At 49.4% G+C, this 21,676-nt stretch overlaps 1 long non-coding RNA gene across 1 annotated transcript in view; it reads right to left on the bottom strand.

Moving 5' to 3' along the window:
* Window positions 1-425: 425 nt before the first annotated feature.
* Window positions 426-21,676, bottom strand: part of LOC125527426 — a 35,817-nt gene continuing 14,566 nt past the window's right edge. Inside the window, exons 3-5 of the long non-coding RNA XR_007292116.1 lie at window positions 2,104-2,176; window positions 1,879-2,010; window positions 426-718 (exon numbers count right to left, since the gene is read on the bottom strand). This is a non-coding gene — a long non-coding RNA (uncharacterized LOC125527426). The remainder of the gene's footprint in view (window positions 719-1,878; window positions 2,011-2,103; window positions 2,177-21,676) is intronic.

The following is a 21,676-nucleotide window of genomic DNA, read 5'->3' on the forward strand; positions in this document are numbered from 1 at the left end:
ATCATGCACGCACCAACAAGCAAGCAAAAAACACAACAGGTGCCCGGACACACACACATAACTAAGCCGCTAAGCAAACACACAAGAAGAACTCGTAGCTAGCAAGCAAGCGCTAGGGCCACCGGTTAACATGACAGCCACAGAAATATAACCAAGCTCGCTGATTCCCCAACAACATAGCATTCACAATGCAATACGACACAACCAGGCGAGCTTTGACACAATTACCAAATCACATAGTTCTAGACTTCTAGTAAAGAATGGTCCTATGAATTGAACAGATGGATTTCAAAAATATACTTCCGCCTATAGGCAAAATCATGTTAGCAGTGCCTGCATATATTTCATCTGGTATAACAATACATTACTTACACTCAGAGAATTAAAATCCTAGATTTAGAGTGTGAAGCTAACCAACCAGAACAGTATGTCACCGAATAGGAACAGACCAAATATAAACAAAGAAGTGCAATTCCCTTTTCCTTATGGTGGTGTTCATTAGTGTAACATACAAACCAACCATGTCACCGAGTATTTTTGTGCTACATATAGACTGAAACGAAGCAAGATAATGTAACCTGACAAGAAGTATAGTATAGCTGATTTAGAAATTGAGAACTGGCCATTCCAAACAAAAACAACATTGCTGGTGCTGCAAAAATGGATAATCCAGCGCCAAATAGCGATGCCTCCATCAATCAAATCCCTAGGAATTTTCCTGCGGATATCAACACAAAAAAACAAATCTCAGAACATGGTACCACTATTTGGTTCCACACCTGTTCAGGTACAATAGTCGCCTGAGATTTGTTACCGTTCAGGTACAATTATTGATACGACCAAGGAGGCCAAGGGATGGTGTTATCAATTTAATATGTGATCTAAAAAAAACAGAAAAACAAATTACCTCAAACCAGTTTAATATGTGATCTCAAAATAAATGAATGAAGCAACACATGTATCAATAATTTAAAAGGAGGCATGATTGGTTTGAGGTAGAAACAATGAGCCTGTGGGATGAGAGGCTTCATCTATACCCAATCGATGGCACTAAGAGACACATCACTCTGACCTATTGGTTTGTTGTAATTATATAGAGATGGTAGGAATCCACCAAGTTTCAAACAAATATATGAATATAAGAATCTCTAATACCATATACTAATTGCTTGGAACAAAGATGTTACATATACATGGCAGGGAAGTAGGTATTGATGCTCCTCTTCCTACATAAACTGAAATGCAAGCATTTTGCCACACATATCCAGCTAGCTTGTAACCACCTTATAATTACATGTATCAGGATATGCACATTCATAATACTTAGAGCCCTTGGAAGAAGACCATATCATATCCTAACATGATTGGATATCTCGACTGTAAATAGTAAATATATGAATTGTAGTGTCCATATTTTTTTCTTCTGAGTTCTGTATATGACACATATACACCAAGAAAAGGAATAGTTCAGTTCTGTGACTGAAATCTATCATCCTGATAACACCATTCGTCTAATGCAGTTCCACATATATGTGATACGGTTATAATTAGGATTGGCATGCACCTTTTCCATGAGTGTCAAAGATACAAAATTATCAACTTGTTTCGTTTGAGCAATCCCTTTGCAGCTATGTATGTCTTCTTAATTATCACTCCATAAGACAAAATGGCACTCTGTATTTCTAGCCATCAATTCAAACCTACACATGTAGCAAAGCCCCAATAATACAATCGCCAAAATGAGAAATGTTGGTCTGCTTAGAGCACTGAGGCCGACGCATGAAGCACCAACGAAAGTGAAACATGCAAACAACTATGACCAGATGCAAACGACCATGGCCGGGGAAGATTTGGAGGAAGGGAGGAACATTTACTTACATCAGTGTGAAGAGAAAACCAATAGAGAAGCTGGAAGAAGGCACATCAAGACATAGAACATTAGGAGGCTGAGTAGGAATAGTAGAACAACAGTTTAACCTGAACCACAGTGAGAAAACATTCTCCCAGATCCTGGAAAAAAAATCCATGTTCAAACATTAGTTGTCCCACAAATGTTGTTTCTTAAGCTAATACAGACTAAATGAAAATGATAAACTAAAGTACCAAATTGGAACAACATTCCTTCACTCGTGGCCGTACTGAATCCATATCCTCTTTGTTTACATCTGGTTTGTATCTGCAAAAAATTGCAACTTGGTGAAGATTTACAATAGAACGCTTTGAAAAAAATATTGCATGCATGGTTTTAATATTGATTTCTAACTATCAAGATTTGAGATGATCTGCAACATGATCATCTCCCAGGTCCCAATCCCATAAGCAGTTTTCAAATTAAAATGAAACATGACTTGAACATTTGGTTGGGTGGAGTTAATAAGCTTAGTAGTAGAAGAGAGGCTTCTCATAGATCACAAATAACCTGACTAACACCACCTCTTCTCTACTAACACTGCTTCTTCTTGCGTCCAGTAAAAGAAAAAAATACATGTAAGATCAACCACTGTAGCGACCCGACCCGAATGGATCAAGTCTCTGTGCTTATGTGTCATCCCTGGATCAGTATGCTAACACACACAGTACTCGAAGGATTTATAACAGAGGTAAATCACATGTATAAAGTAACGTAAATACTATTACCTCAATCCATATAGCGGAAGCAACAAGGTTGTGGTTTCCCATCAACACCAACGGCAAAGTTGAGTGTAGAAATCATAACCCTAACGTATCACTTACTCGACGTAAGAAACCTGCAACATGAGACGTTGCAGCCCGAAACAGGTCAGTACATTGAATGTACTGGCAAATTCACAGCATAGAGAAAATGATGAACAATGGCTATCACTATATGCATATATGGCTGGTGGAAAAGCTCTATGGTTATAAGGTTTTTGTGTAAAGCCAATTTTTCCCTACTGCAAAGGAATAAATTTATTTAACTATCATGGTGGTTGTGAAACATCGAGAATGGTTGACAGCATTCTCAATCCCAATTAAAAATGATTAAAACCCAACAACATTAATTAGAAGTAACATGTTGAGATTCACATGATATTCAAGTACTAGATACTCAAGTTGTCCATAACCGGGGACACGGCTAATCATGATTAGTTTGTACACTCTGCAGAGGTTTGCGCACTTTTCCCCACATGACTCGATCGCCTCCGTTTGTTTTCTCGCACTACATGGTGTTTGAGAAGACGGATGATCGAGACATAGTCTTTCAGAAGCGCTAGCACCTTACATGTGGGGTAGACCGTACCACCTACAACCCCTACATCTGCTAGTCCACCCCGTAAGAGTTCGCACAACTTAGTCAACTATGCCAGAGCCCATAGTAGCATGTGGCTGCACGCGGAAGTTTCTAGCATGAATGATCTTATGATCCCTTTGAGCGTGGGTGGCGGTCCGAAATAAAACAGGCAAGTCCTGATAAACATCAGGTGCCTCAATCCACCCAGATGTGTGTTTAAGTTGCCACCTTAAATAAACCATTAATTATCAATCTCACATCTGTCATGGATTTCACTCACCCAATCCACGTCTACTAGCATAGCATGGCATAATAAGCAAATGTAGAAGTAACTCCCAAAGGTTTGATAATAAACAGGTAATAGGTACTACCTCATCTACTTCCCATCCCACAATTTAATTAGATCCTAATCATACAATGTGTGAGGATTGATCTAATGCAATAAAACTGGGTTGTAGAAAAAGGTATGATCAAAGTGTGAACTTGCCTGCAATGTTGATGAAGATGATTCGCACTCAAAACTCTTGATAGATCTACTCGTCACACTCCGGTCAATCTATCGTAATCAAACAATAGTAACCACACAATAAGTACTCATCTAATGCACAGGTAAAACTCGAACAAGAGAACGAACCAGATAGTTCAACTTAAGAACTCCGGTTGCAAAGAAAGAACGAACCGAACAAAGAAAACGGAAAACAAACGGCGGAAGAAAACAACTCGGTTCTAGCAAGTGGAAACTAGGTAAAATTTTACCGGGGAAAAAACTTGTTCAAGTTGATTAGATGGAACGGCGGTTTCGAAACGAAACTCCAAGCACTTGAATCACCTGATTCCGATAAACGAGCGAGAAGAAAGACTAGAACGAAGATCGGATCTGAGATCACGATCGCGGAATAAATCCGACGAAAAGAAAGAGACGAACGGTTAAATGAACGGGCGTCGTTAACCGGGAATAATCGGTGATCACGTCCGTTGAGACGAACGGTCCGAAAGAAGAACGAAAACCGATCTAGGGTTTTCGGAAAAGAAACCGAAAAAGGAAAACGGAAAACCGATCTAGGGTTTCGGAAGAAAACCGGAACAAAAACCGGAAGAAAAAGAAAAGAATCGGAACGATTAGAAGAAAACGATCCGAGGAAAAGAGACACGGGGCAACCTCCGACGAGATCTCCGGCGAGGGGCTCCGGCGGCGTGGCGTAGGGCGGCGGCATGGGCAAGGTGCGGCGGCGGCATGGCTAGGGTGCGGCGCGGTGAGGGGCGCGGGGTGGGGCTGCGCGCTGCTGCTTGCTGCGGCTTTGATTTGATGTGTTTAGAGGGGGGTATTGGGGTATTTATATTGGGGAGGGGTGAGGAGACTTGGGGTAGGGGACAAGAAATAGACTAGGATTAGGAAAAGAAAAACGAAACAAAGGAAAGAACTAGCCTAGAGTCCTAAAAGGACTCGGCTAAGAAGCAAGAGGTGAGGCGGCGGCCTGCGCTCCTGCGCCTGGCGCACAGCGCACAGGAGGCTGGGGCGGCCGGCCGGCTGGCTGGGCCTTGGCCCGGCTGGCCTGCGGTAAGTTTTTTTTTCTTTTTTTTAAATAGTTTCCGCGCGCAGAAAAACATAGAAAAGAAAATCTAAACGAGCTCCAAAATTCTAAAGTAAATTTTCCCCGACTCCTAAAAATGAGCCGAACAAAATGAACTTTACTCCGAACCTAAAATGCAATTTTTGAAAACGCGCATTTTTCCCTATCCAAAGAAAAACAAACAAACACCGGAAGACGAAATTTGGTCTATTTATTAAATCTTCATTTTTCCTATATTTTGGGAAAGTCATATTATTCCCTCTCTTATATATTTTGACACCGGAAAATTTATTGAAGATAAAATAAATAAATCAAATGATCCTCTTTTCAAATTCGAGAAAACTCTCAAATATGAAAATAACGAAATCTCCAACTCTCTCCGAAGGTCCTTGAGTTGCGTGAAATTTCTAGGATCGACCAAAATGCAAGAAAATAATATATGCATGACTATCTAATGTATAACATTCCAAATTGAAAATAAATTCAAAATAACTTTGAATTTAATTCTTTGAAACTCCCAACTCATATTTCATATAATTTGAAGAAGTCATTTTATCTTCTCTCGTGAAAATTATTGAGTTGCATAAAGTTTTTGAATTGGAAAATATTTCCCAATGGTATTCAAATATTTTTCAAACACCCTTTTCATTTTAAATGGAAGAAGTCATGTCATCTTCTCTCTAGGGTTTTGTGTTTGAAAAGCATTTGAATTCATGGAGATCAGAAAGCAAATATGAAAGTTTGGGAAAGTCCTTTTATTCCCTCTCATTTAACCTTCAAAAAGTTTCGAATTCACTCACTTTCAGTCAATTAATCAAACAATCAGTCAAATCTATCTATTTATTATAACATTCCAAAATTTAGAATTTTGGGATGTTACAAACCTACCACCCTTAAAATGAATCTAGTCCTCGAGATTCGGAGAGGCTAGCAAGAAAAGGTTAGGGTTTGGGGGTCTCTTCCAATCCATCGATCATCACACGGTGTCTGGGGGTGCTACCACCCTTAGAAGCTTGGTTACGATTCTATCAAAACTCATATACTCCATCCTTATTCTTGACAGTGTCGGTCTTCTCAGATCCTCGAGAAAATTCCTTCTCTAAGCTCTTCCGGTAGTGGCATAACCTTTTACTCAATTCTTCTGTCATTTCCTCTTAGTAAGGTTATTCTAAGACTGGGTCTTCTTAGCTGACGGGTCTGGCGCCAAAACTAAACAACTGTCGATATCTCATGGTGGTCAAACATTTATGGTTTCTCCTGCAGGAAATGGGTCTGGGTTGATCCTCACCGTATAACCTACGGTTGGCAAAAGCTGCCGTGTACAAGGGAAAAAAATACTTATACCATTCTAAGGTTTAACAAGGTTTAATATCGTTGTCTCTCTACTATAGGCAAGTCACTCAGATTTACCATTCCATATAGCAAGGCGAATAATAAGAGTAAGTCGGTATGGTGATCAATCCATCCCGCACCCAAATCATTACCTTGTATACGGTTTAGCGAATCTCGCATTCTAACACTCGGTCATCCTCACAAGCATTGCAGAATTTCTCTTGTCGACGAAACAAGTTCGGATATATCCATAGATTCTGCAAGCCAAACAAACATCTATCGTTCCTTCACAACTCTCAGGTTTTGCGTTATTCCTATAAGATCGTCTATTGACAAAGGGCATATCCTCTTCCAGGTTTTTTTCCTTCAGCAAGAATGTGCTTGCTTCTTGGAAGGTCTTGGGGCCTGTGGGTTATGGCCCATCTCATCACTTGTAGTCCTTGAACTTATCATCGGGCAACCGATCACTATTCCAACTTCCAACTTCCTAGTATTCTTAAATCCATCCAATAGTACTGTCTTCCTTCCGTCTATTGGCACCAAACTAGGACATGATTACTCAGACTCATCATGGAATTTTCCATTGATCCATATTTCCAACATCATACCTCCTTTATATCCAATAGTACTTCATCTCTTCATCCTCGTGGGATATCCCTCATACCGAGGTAAAAAAAACTTATACTTATGAAGTCCATATTCCACTTCGTGGAACATCATTATCCTCTCCAGGGTCAAGCGTCCTTACACGGAAATATTGGCCATCTCTGCATGGCACTTCTTCAACTGGGAAACGTGAAACACATCTTGAACTCCTGACAGTCCTTCGGGTAACTCAAACTTGTAGGCCACTTCTCTCATACGCTCCAAAACTCGGTATGGTCCTACAAATCTCGGGGCTAACTTTACCTTAACTCCAATTCGTTTAACTCCTCGCAGAGGGAACACATGAAGACATGCTCTGTCTCCAATTTCATAGACTACCTCCTTGAGTTTTTTTTGTCTGCATAACTCTTCTGCCTGGACTGAGCTACCTCCAGTCTATCTCGAATCAACTTAACATTCTCTTCTGACTCCTTGATCACATTTGGTCCAAACAACTGACGGTCTCCAACTTCATCCCACATACTCTTGGGGTATCATACATATCGAGACAAAACTCGTATTCATTTTGTCCGAAATCCACTCAGTGGAGTATGCTTATCTTTTCCAGGGGTCAACGGTTCTTACAGGGTACTACCACCCTTAAAATGCTCCAATATTTTATAGACCATATTTCTCATATCCTCAAAAATGGTCAACATCTTTCCTCATAGAGTAACTCATAAAATCCAAATCAGTACCAACACTGCTAGCTTTATTGATTCTCCAATGATTTCAATCTTTTGCTTTTCCATTACAAGTCTCAACTCACCACCTCAATATAAAAGAAAATGTTCTTACTTCTACTACTCCATTACTTTTGTTGCAAACTCAACTATCTAGCACAAGTTTCCTTCTCCTTGGGGCATTCTCTGGCAAAGTGCCCAGCTCCATTACAACTAAAACATATAACTTCTGACAAGTATCGAGGTTTCCTTTTTGGGCAACTGTTGAGGTAGTGCCCTGACTCCTTGCACCTGTAATAGGTGATATGACTCAGGTCCTTCCTGGAATCCAATCGGTTTCTCTTCCTGGACTTTTCCATTCCAATCAGGGCTTCTATTTCCTGTGGGTCATATTCTACTTCCTCTGTCGAGAATTCTACTAGATCCCCATTCAAACAATTTTGGGAGATGTGTCCTTCTTCTCCACATGAATAGCAAGACTTGGTGTAGGGTTTAATTGGTTCTTCTTTGGGTGTGTCCTCCACATCTTCCTTCATCACAGTTTCTTCTAAAATTTCCATGAGGGCTCCTTTCGTTACTTCTTTCTTCTGCTGGATGGTTCATCGTACCATGGGGTAAATGTGACACTGAGTAGGATAGTGGGTAATCCCTTCACACAAGAAACAAGTAATCTGCCTATTTGGGCATTCTTCAACTGGGTGACTTCCTTCACAATTAGGGCATTCATCCTTGTGTTCTTTATGGGTGTGTCCGATTTCTCCACAAATCTTGCATGCACCATGTTTCTTCATATCCTTTCCATAAGGTTTCAACTTCTGGGACACAAACCGAGACTTTAGCAAAGTCAACTTAAATTCTTTCCAAGTGGTTACTCCTTGCCATCCATTTATGGTTTGGTACATCCTCCACCAAGTAGCACCACCTCTTTCAAAGCATTGAAGAGCATGCTGGGCCATATCCTTTCCGACTATAGGGTTGTTCTCCATATGATCCTCCATGTTCTGAATCCATCGGTCTGTCTCCAATTGACTCATCGGTCCAGAAAATACAAGCTCATTTCCATTCATCCTCTATGGGTCCATGTGGGTTTGGGGTGAGATAGGAGAGATCAAGAGAGAGGGATGCACACAATACAAACAAAAGTTTTGAAAAGACAGATTTTTGTTGTGGCTATCGAAAAACATCAAACAAATGACAGCTCACAAACGTCGCATCTAACGTAGGTATATAACAGGGGTTTGGTCTTCTAAGGTCAACGTCGCCAAACTCTTCAAGTCTTGTTCAAGCCTCCAATGGCTTCTTCCAATCATGCTTGTCCTTCTCAAGTTCTTTTGCCAGATCATCTCTGTTGACGTGAAATCTCTCGTGACATCCTGTAATATTCTGGAGTTGCATTTCAAACTTCTGGGTTTCAACATCCTTCACATGAACCATGGTCATACTGTCCTTTGGTTCTTGACAATTCTCCGGTATCTCGAGGTTGTAGCTCCTCCAGCTTGGCTACTCTCATCTTTAGGATCCTGAGTTCCTCATGAAATACTTCCTTGTCTAATACGACTTCCTGGAGCTCCATTTTAAACTTCTTGATGTACTACTCCAGATCCTGGTGATACACCGGCTAGGGCTAAAACTTCATCTTGCGGATAGGTGCTCCATCAGCCTTCTACCATTTAATCCTTCCATGCATATGCATGCTTAACTCAGCACGGTGACAATAGCATATGCGGGCGATAACCTCATGGATAGCCGTGGTTGTCATTTCCATGAGCTATCTCTCCATAGTTGATATCTCCCGCCTTAGGGTTTTCTTGACAAAACTTTGAGTTCTCAACTCTCCATGTTTTGGTCTTTCTCCAATACACCTTGATCTCGGGTATTGACAACTTCCATAGTCTGCCAGGTTCCATAAGGGTAGCCTTCCTAGGTCATACAAATCTGGGAATTCTTCAGAGCCTTCCAATTTCTACTTGTCTTCGGCCTTTAACCGTTGTAGTTTCCAGTATTCAGATGCACGGAAAATACTCTTCATTCCGAAGTGGCCTTAGTTGTCCGATATCTCGTACTTCTTGGAGTGGTCTCATCAGTCGAATCTTTGTGTGGTCAAAAGGGGAAAAGGGATATGGTCTCACTAAAAAGAATTTTTGAATAAGCTCAGAAGAGAAGAGAGGTAAAAGATCTTTTTGAAAGGGAAAGTTGTAGAGAAAAGTCTTTGCTATGGGCTTGCCAGTTTCTAGGTTCACGTCCTACAGTCAACATGTGCTCTGATACCATCTTGTAGCGACCCGACCCGAATGGATCAAGTCTCTGTGCTTATGTGTCATCCCTGGATCAGTATGCTGACACACACAGTACTCGAAGGATTTATAACAGAGGTAAATCACATGTATAAAGTAACGTAAATACTATTACCTCAATCCATATAGCGGAAGCAACAAGGTTGTGGTTTCCCATCAACACCAACGGCAAAGTTGAGTGTAGAAATCGTAACCCTAACGTATCACTTACTCGACGTAAGAAACCTGCACCATGAGACGTTGCAGCCCGAAACGGGTCAGTACATTGAATGTACTGGCAAATTCACACCATAGAGAAAATGATGAACAATGGCTATCACTATATGCATATATGGCTGGTGGAAAAGCTCTATGGTTATAAGGTTTTTGCGTAAAGCCAATTTTACCCTACTGCAAAGGAATAAATTTATTTAACTATCATGGTGGTTGTGAAACATCGAGAATGGTTGACAGCATTCTCAATCCCAATTAAAAATGATTAAAACCCAACAACATTAATTAGAAGTAACATGTTGAGATTCACATGATATTCAAGTACTAGATACTCAAGTTGTCCATAACCGGGGACACGGCTAATCATGATTAGTTTGTACACTCTGCAGAGGTTTGCGCACTTTTCCCCACATGACTCGATCGCCTCCGTTTGTTTTCTCGCACTACATGGTGTTTGAGAAGACGGATGATCGAGACTAGTCTTTCAGAAGCGCTAGCACCTTACATGTGGGGTAGACCGTACCACCTACAACCCCTACATCTGCTAGTCCACCCCGTAAGAGTTCGCACAACTTAGTCAACTATGCCAGAGCCCATAGTAGCATGTGGCTGCACGCGGAAGTTTCTAGCATGAATGATCTTATGATCCCTTTGAGCGTGGGTGGCGGTCCGAAATAAAACAGGCAAGTCCTGATAAACATCAGGTGCCTCAATCCACCCAGATGTGTGTTTAAGTTGCCACCTTAAATAAACCATTAATTATCAATCTCACATCTGTCATGGATTTCACTCACCCAATCCACGTCTACTAGCATAGCATGGCATAATAAGCAAATGTAGAAGTAACTCCCAAAGGTTTGATAATAAACAGGTAATAGGTACTACCTCATCTACTTCCCATCCCACAATTTAATTAGATCCTAATCATACAATGTGTGAGGATTGATCTAATGCAATAAAACTGGGTTGTAGAAAAGGTATGATCAAAGTGTGAACTTGCCTGCAATGTTGATGAAGATGATTCGCACTCAAAACTCTTGATAGATCTACTCGTCACACTCCGGTCAATCTATCGTAAGCAAGCAATAGTAACCACACAATAAGTACTCATCTAATGCACAGGTAAAACTCGAACAAGAGAACGAACCAGAAGTTCAACTTAAGAACTCCGGTTGCAAAGAAAGAACGAACCGAACAAAGAAACGGAAAACAAACGGCGGAAGAAAACAACTCGGTTCTAGCAAGTGGAAACTAGGTAAAATTTTACCGGGGCAAAAACTTGTTCAAGTTGATTAGATGGAACGGCGGTTTCGAAACGAAACTCCAGGCGCCTTGAATCACCTGATTCCGATAAACGAGCGAGAAGAAAGACTAGAACGAAGATCGGATCTGAGATCACGATCGCGGAATAAATCCGACGAAAAGAAAGAGACGAACGGTTAAACGAACGGGCGTCGTTAACCGGGAATAATCGGTGATCACGTCCGTTGAGACGAACAGTCCGGAAGAAGAACGAAAACCGATCTAGGGTTTTCGGAAAAGAAACCGAAAAAGGAAAACGGAAAACCGATCTAGGGTTTCGGAAGAAAACCGGAACAAAAACCGGAAGAAAAAGAAAAGAATCAGAACGATTAGAAGAAAACGATCCGAGGAAAAGAGACGCGGGGCAACCTCCGGCGAGATCTCTGGCGAGGGGCTCCGGCGGCGTGGCGTAGGGCGGCGGCGTGGGCAAGGTGCGGCGGCGGCGTGGCTAGGGTGCGGCGCGGTGAGGGGCGCGGGGTGGGACTGCGCGCTACTGCTTGCTGCGGCTTTGATTTGATGTGTTTAGAGGGGGGTATTGGGATATTTATATTGGGGAGGGGTGAGGAGACTTGGGGTAGGGGACAAGAAATAGACTAGGATTAGGAAAAGAAAAACGAAACAAAGGAAAGAACTAGCCTAGAGTCCTAAAAGGACTCGGCTAAGAAGCAAGAGGCGAGGCGGCGGCCTGCACTCCTGCGCCTGGCGCGCAGCGCACGGGTGGCTGGGGCGGCCGGCCGGCTGGCTGGGCCTTGGCCCGGCTGGCCTGCGGTAAGTTTTTTTTTCTTTTTTTTTTAAAATAGTTTCCGCGCGCAGAAAAACACAGAAAAGAAAATCTAAACGAGCTCCAAAATTCTAAAGTAAATTTTCCCCGACTCCTAAAAATGAGCCGAACAAAATGAACTTTACTCCGAACCTAAAATGCAATTTTCGAAAACGCGCATTTTTCCCTATCCAAAGAAAAACAAACAAACACCGGAAGACGAAATTTGATCTATTTATTAAATCTTCATTTTTCCTATATTTTGGGAAAGTCATATTATTCCCTCTCTTATATATTTTGACACCGGAAAATTTATTGAAGATAAAATAAATAAATCAAATGATCCTCTTTTCAAATTTGAGAAAACTCTCAAATATGAAAATAACGAAATCTCCAACTCTCTCCGAAGGTCCTTGAGTTGCGTGAAATTTCTAGGATCGACCAAAATGCAAGAAAATAAGATATGCATGACTATCTAATGTATAACATTCCAAATTGAAAATAAATTCAAAAGAACTTTGAATTTAATTCTTTGAAACTCCCAACTCATATTTCATATAATTTGAAGAAGTCATTTTATCTTCTCTCGTGAAAATCATTGAGTTGCATAAAGTTTCTGAATTGGAAAATATTTCCCAATGGTATTCAAATATTTTTCAAACACCCTTTTCATTTTAAATGGAAGAAGTCATGTCATCTTCTCTCTAGGGTTTTGTGTTTGAAAAGCATTTGAATTCATGGAGATCAGAAAGAAAATATGAAAGTTTGGGAAAGTCCTTTTATTCCCTCTCATTTAACTTTCAAAAAGTTTCGAATTCACTCACTTTCAGTCAATCAATCAAACAATCAGTCAAATCTATCTATTTATTATAACATTCCAAAATTTAGAATTTTGGGATGTTACAATCACTTTCTAGTGAGCTGCACTTAAAATTGATTTATCATCACATCCATTGAAGCAGTGCCACCTTAGTTGGCTTATAGATCATCCACAGGCTGTAGCTGCATGTTTCAGTATTTTTTTTGAAGATTGTCGGGTGGTGGGTGCGACATATGCCAACGGGTGGCTTATCTTTGTGGGAACCAGTAAGACATCGCCGGTGCCTGGAAGCGGGATGAGGCGAAGACATGTACGCCGGCGAACCTTACCCAGCTTCGGGCCTCTCCGAGGAGATAACACCCCTACTGCTGCTCTGCGGGGTCTCCGCATGCTCACTAGATGGATCGAGTAGCTACACGACGCTCCTTGAGCTGTTTTGGGGGGGGGGAGGAAGAAAGGGCACGGCTAGCCTACTTCTTCTCCTTGTATGATGTCTAGAACTAGCAGGGGGTCCAACCCTTTGCATGGGTGCTCCGGGGGGTTTATATAGGCCTACCCCCCCGGGGGTACAATGGTAATCCGGGTGGGCGCGGGGCCCAGCCATCTGTGACTGTGCCCGCCGGCTCCTGTGCCGGCTGCTGGGGCCCGCCGACTGGTGGGTCCCACCGGCTGCCAGCTCCTTGGTCAGCAAGCGGGCCCCAAGGCCTCGGGCCTGGTCAGCGGCTGGTCACTGTGGCTTCATCTTGTTGACGTGAGCTTCATCGTGGTAAGCGCGGCTACAGTGCCGCCGCCTGTCGGACGATCGCTGTAGCCTTACCGCGTCTTGTCTCCTTAATGGGGCGTCTCCTTCGAGGGAGGCGGCGAGCCGGCTGCGGGGAGCCTGCTCCGTCTTGGGCCGGCTGGTTGGAAGCGCGGCCGCCTTCGGCCGTCTCTCTGCGCAAAGGGGCCCACCGCCTGTGGGTCGCGCTGGCGGCCCGTCGTGGGTGAGGCCAGGGTCAATGTGGCAACAGTGCTGCGCCGGACGGGTCATGCCTACCCCGTACGGCGCACTGTGCCAGGCGTGCCCCGGGATTTGAGGGTGGCAGGCTCTTCTGTAGCCACGCCCCGTCGTACCGCCGTTAGGTGGGTGCAAACTTTGTGGGTACGGTCTTGACTGCTTTGCGGGGAGCCGGCTCGAAGGAGTCGGCCTTCTCACAGCCGGCGTCTTGGAGTCGGCCCTCTCATGAGGGTTAAAGTTGGACCGCCTTCCGAAAGCCGGCCTAGATCGCAGCCGGCTAGGGGAAGGCGTCCCTATGTCTTGGATTCTTGAGAGCCGGGCTGGCTCGTGGTTTTTGCAGAACTGCCAGGGGAAGCGGGCTAGGCTACCCATGGCTATTTACTCCGACAGTAGTCCCCGAAGCTGATCGAGCTCCGAGGTGAACAAGGGGACGAGAAGCTTGGTCAGCTTCCTATCCTGAAGAGCCGGCTTCGCGGGCGTACGCCGACTTCAGATAACCCCGCGTAGGTGGGAGGAGAGGGGGCCTGCATGCTGACCACGGGCCCTCTCGCGGTCACGTGGCGGCAGGATCCTGCGAGCGATTGCGCGCGATGGGACGCCGCCGCAGGCCCGGGCCCGCCACTCGCGAGCCTCGTCCCGGGCGCGGATCTCCCGTGGCCCACAGGGCCACTCGCCTTCTCAAGGCAGTTTTCGTCTCGCCATTAAGGATCGGTAATCGCGGGGCGTGGGAAGTGGGCACGATCGACCCCCACGCTTCCCCACGCCACGCCTCCTCGGCTCCGCCACGTGAGCCTATAAGTAGGGGGAGGAGGGGGAGCGTCAGAGGTTCGCGTGCTCCCTCCCACTCCGTCCCTCCTAACTCTCGTCTTCTTCCTCTCACTGCCGCCGCAGCCTCCCGTCTCAGCGCCGCCGCGTCTCCACGCCACCTCGCTCCCATGGCATTGTCAAGCTCCTGGGACGGCTCCAACGTCCATGAAGACCACGTGGAGTTCCTTCGCCAGACCCGGCGCCTGCCCGGCGCTGACCGCGTACAGGTCCGCCTGGCGCTCGGGAGGGAGATCTCGCCGGCGCCGGAGGAGGGCGAGCGGGTCGTCTTCCGCTCGCACTGCCTGCGCGGCTTCGGCCTCCCGGCGAGCGAGTTTCTGCGTTCCTTCCTCGACTTCTACAACCTCCAGCCGCATCACCTCACGCCCAATGCGGTGATGCTGCTGTCGGCCTTCGTCTCCCTCTGCGAAGGCTTCTCAGGGCTGCTCCCCACGCTGGAGTTCTGGGGAGAGTTCTTCCAGAGCAAGCTCGGCACAGTCGTCGCCAGCGTGCCCGCCCCCTGCGGAGCCTTCATCGCCATGAGGAGGGCGAGCGAGAACAATCCGTTCCCGCCCATCCCCCTGATCCAGTCGGTAAAGGTCTGGCAGAGATCTTATTTCTATGTGAAGAACGTCGCCGAGCAAGAAGACTACATCAACTTGCCGGCTTACGTAGCCGGCCCGCCGGCTGGGAGGCAGCCCTCGTGGAGCTTCCGATCCCGGTCGTTGTCTCCGGCCGGGAACGCCGCCATCTCCCGGCTTCGGGTGCTGATTCAGTCGGAAGGCTTGCGCGGGGCCGACTTGGTGGCCGCCTTCGTGGAGCGCCGGATCCTTCCTCTCCAGAGCCGGCCCCATATGATGTGTCAGATGAGCGGCCGCTTCGACCCAAGCCGGCTGAGCACATGGGAGATGCCCCACGCGGAGGTGGCGCTTATGGTCAACTACATTGCCAACTGCAAGCTCAGCGGGGACTGGCAGTACGGCAAGGCGCCGTATTCTCGCGCAAATCCTCCACCCGTGGTAAGTTTCTCTCTTTATCTTCTTTTTCGTCGTCAGCCGGCTTCGTGACGGCCGGCTTCTGACCAGCCGGTTCTCTGTGCAGAACCCTCTTCTTGCGCCGCCGGCCGGGGTGGCAGGGATCGAACGCCAGTACGCCCCCGACCGCGCGGTGGATGATGTTGACGACCCGGACTTGGGGGCGGCTGCCATGGAAGACGCCGTCATGGGGGACAGTGCCGAGCCCGGAGGCTCAAGGTTCACCGCGAGCTTCGAGGACTGGCCGGACGACTTTGAAGCTGAAGTCGCCCCGCGTCGCCAGCCGGCGGCCGACCAACAGGGCGTGGGCTCGTCCGTCGCGCCGGCTGCCGGCGGCGCGCAGAAGCGTCGGGCCGCTTTAGGCCTCTTCGGCAGTCGGCCGAAGAAGTCCAAACCTTCCGCCGCGGCGACGAAGCGAGAAGAGGCGGCCGCGAAGGCGGCCCGCTTCCGCAAGGCTGTGAAACAGCCCCAGGCGGTCTCGGCGTAAGTCTTTAATTGCTTTGCCGCAGTCTTGTCGTTGTTCTCTTTTCTTCGAATGTCTTCTTAACTTTTCTTCGCTTGCTGGACAGAGCACCGCTTTCTCTTGAGCGGGGCCCGGGCGGCTCCGTTGTGGGGCCGGCTGGAGGGTCTTCGAGCTCCCGCCGCGTGGACCCCCGCGCCGATCTTAGGGAGGCCACAGAGCGGAACGCCCGCGAAGCACGGGAAGAGCGCGAGGCGGCGGAGAAGGCGGCCGCCCAGGTGGCAAAGGGGCAGGCTGAAGCGGTAGTCAAGGCCCAGAGGGAGGCGGCTCCCGTAGAGACGGAGGCGGAAAGCTCGCGCAGCCAGCCTCCGCTGCTCGCCGTTCCTCTCCGAGCCGTGGCCCCCGACACCCCGTTGCCCTTGGCGGAGGAGATCATCCAAGACCCGCCGCTGTTGGAGAGGGAGGAGGAGCCCGTGGCCTTGGCCGGGAGAGCGCCGCCTGTGGCGCCAACCGGAGCGGGCCAAGGCGGTCAATCATCAGCGGCGCCGGAGGAGCCGGCCGGAGGTGAGCCAGAGAGCAGGGCCGGCCTCAAGGTGCAGCTGGCGACGGGCCGGCGTGCTGGAGGAGGCGCTGCTCCGCCGGAGTTGCGCCGAGCCGCGGGCGCAGGCCAGTCGGCTGGAGATCTGGAGGCGGCCAGCACCGCCGTGTCCGAGTGGACTCCCAGCGGGGGGACCAGCGAGCTGGATGCGGCGGCTCAAGGGGTCCGGAGTCGGCTACAAGCTCAAGCCGCCCTGCTGCAACAGCTCAACCAAGAGTTCTTGTCAACGCGAACCACTATCCGGGTGAGTCCTTCGCTCTTAGCTGCTTTGCTTTCTTGATTTCTTCCGTGGGGGTGCGTCAGCGCACCCACTGGGTGTAGTCCCCGAGATCCGGGCCGACTGCTGCGCAGTCGGGTCGGATCTTTCTCGATGGCCACCTTACTTTGCTTTCTTTCTAAACTTTCAGGAATACCACAACCTTCGTGCTGCCGCCTTCGACTCCCAGGCTCGAGAGTTGAGCCGGCGGACCGACGACCTGGCCGACAGCCGAAATGAGTACTTGGTTTTGTTTATCTCCTATGGGGGCGCGTCAGCGCACCCACTGGGTGTAGTCCCCGAGATCCGGGCCGATTGCTGCGCAGTCGGGTCGGATCTTTCTTGACGACTCTTTTCTTATTGATTTTTCTTCTTCTTTGTCTTCAGGGGCCAACGCTGACTTGAGGAAGGAGCTTGGCGAAGCGAAGGCCGCCCTTTACACCAAAGAGGCCGAGTGCGCTGCCTTGGTCCAGGAACGAGATCGCCTGGCCAAGAAGCTGGCCGACCAAGAGGAAAGCCACAAGGCGGCCCTGCAGGCGGCGCGGAAAGTGAAGCCACCTTGCTAGCGGAATATGAGATGGAGGCGGCGAGCTGGTCTGAGACCCGGCGAGCTCTGGATGAAGGCTTCGGCCGGATCGAGGACTTGATCGACGGTAAGTTTCCTTCCTCGGCCCTCTCCTGCCGCTTGCCGCTTGGGTTTCTTGACTTATCTTGAGCTCTTGCTTGTTGTTTCTTGCAGATTACTTCCCAGGCTACTCCGCCTTCGCCGCCCAAAGCATTGAGGCCCATCGCGAGGCGCGCCGGCAAGCGGGGGCCGACATCGCGCCGGATGCAAACCGGACCCTTGAGGAGCAGCTTCTGGCTGTCCAGGCACGGTTGCAGCCGGCTCATCGGATGCTTCGCCGGCTCCAACGTGCCGGGGCGCAAGTGCTGGCCGTCCTCTGGCCCGGCGAGACGATCCCCCGCACTCCGAGCCGAACTGCCGACTGGCTGGAAGTCGCAGTTGGTCGCTTCGAGGCTTGGAAAGCGTCAGCGGCCCGCCTCGGAGCCGGGCGGGCGTTGGAATTCGTCCGGGCTTGGTACCCAGGGCTGAGCCTGGACCAGCTGCGCACTTGGCGGATGGAGGCCGATGCGGAGCTGGAGGCGGTGAGGCCGGCTATCGCCCAACGGGCTTCAACGATCGCCGAGTGCATCGACATCAGCGTTTTCGCACCCAAAATCAATGATGACGGTGTCGCGCAGCCGGAGGAGTGGTTCGGGCTGAACCCAGCGGTGGGCGAGGACTCGGCGGAGGAGATCGCCTCCAGCGACGAGGGCGAAGAAGACGAAGACGACGACGGCGGAGACGTTGAGCCGGCCGGTGGAACAACCAGCCGACCTCAGGCCGACCGTGCCTCCAGCGACGAGGCGCGTGGAAGCGCGCCCTCTGCGGGAGGCGGCGACCAAGCCAAAGTTCGTCAGCCGGCCGCTCCTTCAGCCGGCGCGACCGTCTCCGCCAACCAGTCGGCCGCTCCGCCAGCTTGACCTGCCGTCTTTATCTTTCCTGCTTTGTTGTCTTTGAACAATCTTTGTTAAGTTTCGCAGTTCCACCCACTGGGGGTGTATCCAAACTATGTTGAATGCTGGCCTCTAGGAGGTCTTTTTTGTAAATATTATCATGTGCATGTTTGGTTTCCATTCGCGTATGCTTGTTTATCCTTAGGCTTTTTCCTTTGCCGCCTTCCCTCTTTGGGGAGGCAAGTACTTGAGCTTTCTTGGATTTAAAGTAAAGTGAATGGAAACCGGCCGGCCGGCTGCTCTGGTAGCCGGTCGGCGGTATGGGAAAAACCGGCTTTGTTATATTAGTCCGTTAGTCCCTAGCCGTTTTTCGTGTGGGCGGTCGTTCCTACCTTTAACCCTTGCCAGCCGGACAGCCGGTTCTTCGAACTGCGACTTTTGGCAAGGGAAGGCTTGAGAGCCGGCACACTACTTGTCTGACTGTGGGTAGGACTTCTAATATAACTTCAGTCGGCCAGTCCCCGAGCCGACTAGTCGGACTCGGTGCCGGACGGAATAAGTAAATGATACGACAAGCGTGATATTTTTCATTCATAAATAAGGGATGGCAGTCCCCGAGCCCTCCTCGGGGAGCCTATCGTCTTGTACTTAATACAAAAGTTAGCGTGATACATACTGCCTTTCAACTGTAAAATCTTCGAAGGAGGTTGGCATTCCATGGCCGTTCCGACTCCTTGCCGGAGTCGTCTCTCTTGCGTGCCTTCGGCTTCTGTGCGTCGATCAGGTAGTAGGAGTCGTTGCCTAGAGCTCTGCTGATGACGAAAGGGCCTTCCCAAGGGGCTGAGAGCTTGTGCTGGCCGGCTGTTCGCTGAATCAGCCGGAGCACAAGGTCGCCCTCTTGGAAAGATCTTGGCCTGACCTTCCGGCTGTGGTAGCAGCGCAAACCCTGCTGGTAAATCGCAGACCGGCTGAGAGCTAACAGCCGGCTTTCTTCCAGCAGGTCGACGCCGTCTTCTCGTGCTTCCTTGGCCTCCGCTTCCGTGTACATGGTTACTCGAGGCGAGTCGAACTCGACGTCAGTTGGGATGACCGCCTCGGCACCATACACAAGGAAGAAAGGGGTGAAGCCGGTTGACTTGTTTGGTGTAGTGCGCAGACTCCAGAGGACAGCCGGCAGCTCATCGAGCCAACAGCCGGCTGAGCGCTCCAGAGGTACAACCAGTCGAGGCTTGATGCCGGAGAGGATGAGGCCGTTGGCTCGCTCGACCTGGCCGTTTGACTGCGGGTGGGCGACGGACGCTAAGTCCAGCCGGATACCTTGGGCTGCGCAGAAACGTGCCAAGGCTCCTTTGGCGAAATTCGTGCCATTGTCGGTGATGATGCTGTGCGGCACGCCGTACCGAGTTGTTATGTCCGCGATGAACGTCACGGCAGTCGGCCCATTCAGCTTCTTGATCGGCTTCGCCTCAACCCACTTGGTGAATTTGTCTACGGCGACGAGCAAATGCGTCATGCCGCCGCGCGCCGTCTTGAATGGGCCCACCATGTCCAGTCCCCAAACGGCAAAGGGCCAAGTGAGGGGAATGGTCTTGAGTGCCGAGGCCGGCATGTGTTGCTTGGAGCTGAAGAGCTGGCATCCCTTGCAATGCTTGACTAATTCTTTGGCGTCGTCCAAAGCAGTCGGCCAGAAGAAACCATGGCGGAAGGCTTTGGCGACAAGTGATCTTGAGGCCGCATGGTGGCCGCATTCTCCTTGGTGAATGTCTGCGAGGATTGCAATGCCCTTCTCTTGCTCGACGCATCGCTGGAGGACTCCGGTGACGCTGCGCTTGAGTAGTTCTCTGTTGACGATTGTGTACGCTCCGGCTCGACGCTGGACTTGTCTTGCTTCTGTTTCGTCAGCCGGCAGGTCTTGGTTTACTAGGAAGTTGAGGATGGACTGAGCCCATGACGGGGCCGCGACTTCTTCTACTGCCAAAGTGGCTACTGCCACCAGGGTGGGCGGGCTGGGCGGTGAGGTGCTGGAGTCAGCCGCCGGCTGTAGTGCTGGTGCAGTCCCCGGGCCGGCTACCGCAGTCCCCGAGCCGGCTACCGCAGTCCCCGAGCCGGCTGCCGAAGTCCCCGAGCCGGCTGCCGCAGTCCCCGAGCCGGCTACCGCAGTCGCTGGGCTGGCTACGGGGGTTTTGGGGTTGGCTACTTGATTCCTCGAGCCGGACCTGGCCGCATCGGGGTCAGGCGGCACGAAGATGGAATCGGATTCCAGAGACGGCTTGATAGATGGCTTGAGTAGGCATTGTAGAGCGACGCCGGTTGGAATTGCTTGCCGAGTGGAGCCTATTCGAGCCAGGGCATCGGCTGAGTCGTTGTCGGCTCGTGGTACATGGAGGAACTCGCATCCTTCAAAGTATCCGCTGAGTTGTTGGACCAGGAAATGGTAGCTCACCATATTCGCGTCCTTGGCATCCCAGTCGCCGGATGACTGCTGGACTACCAGGTCCGAGTCGCCATAACATTGGATCCGGCGAATGCCAAGCTCTTTGGCAAGCCGGAGCCCGTGTATGAGCGCCTCGTACTCGGCCACATTGTTGGAGGCGGCAAAGTGGATTTGTAGCGTGTATCTGAGCTTGTCGCCTTTGGGAGAGGTAAGGACGATGCCGGCTCCCAAGCCGGTGCGCATCTTGGACCCGTCGAAGTGCATGCGCCAATGGGTGGAGTCGGGAGCCGGCGGCAGGTACTGGGTCTCGGCCCAGTCGACGAGGAAGTTGGCCAGTGCTTGGGACTTGATGGCGGTGCGGGGCTGGTAGAAGATCGTGTAGGGGGCCAGCTCGATTGCCCATTTTGCGACCCGGCCGGATGCATCCCGGCTGCCTATGATCTTGGCTAGCGGGGCAGTGCATACGACCGTGACGGGATGCTCTTGAAAGTAGGGCTTCAGCTTCTTGCCGGTGAAGTACACGCCGTAACACATCTTTTGGTAGTGCGGGTAGTTCTGCTTTGAGGCGGACAACACCTCGCTCAAATAATACACCGGCCTCTGGACCGGCTGGGCTCGGCCTTCTTCCGGGCGCTGGACTACGATGACGGTGCTGACTACCCGGCTGGTTGCAGCGATGTAAAGGAGCATGGGCTCTTTCTCGGTCGGCGCTGCGAGGACAGGCGG

Source organism: Triticum urartu, chromosome 1 (genome assembly GCF_003073215.2).
Source record: "Triticum urartu cultivar G1812 chromosome 1, Tu2.1, whole genome shotgun sequence".
NCBI classification, from domain to species: Eukaryota; Viridiplantae; Streptophyta; class Magnoliopsida; order Poales; family Poaceae; genus Triticum; species Triticum urartu.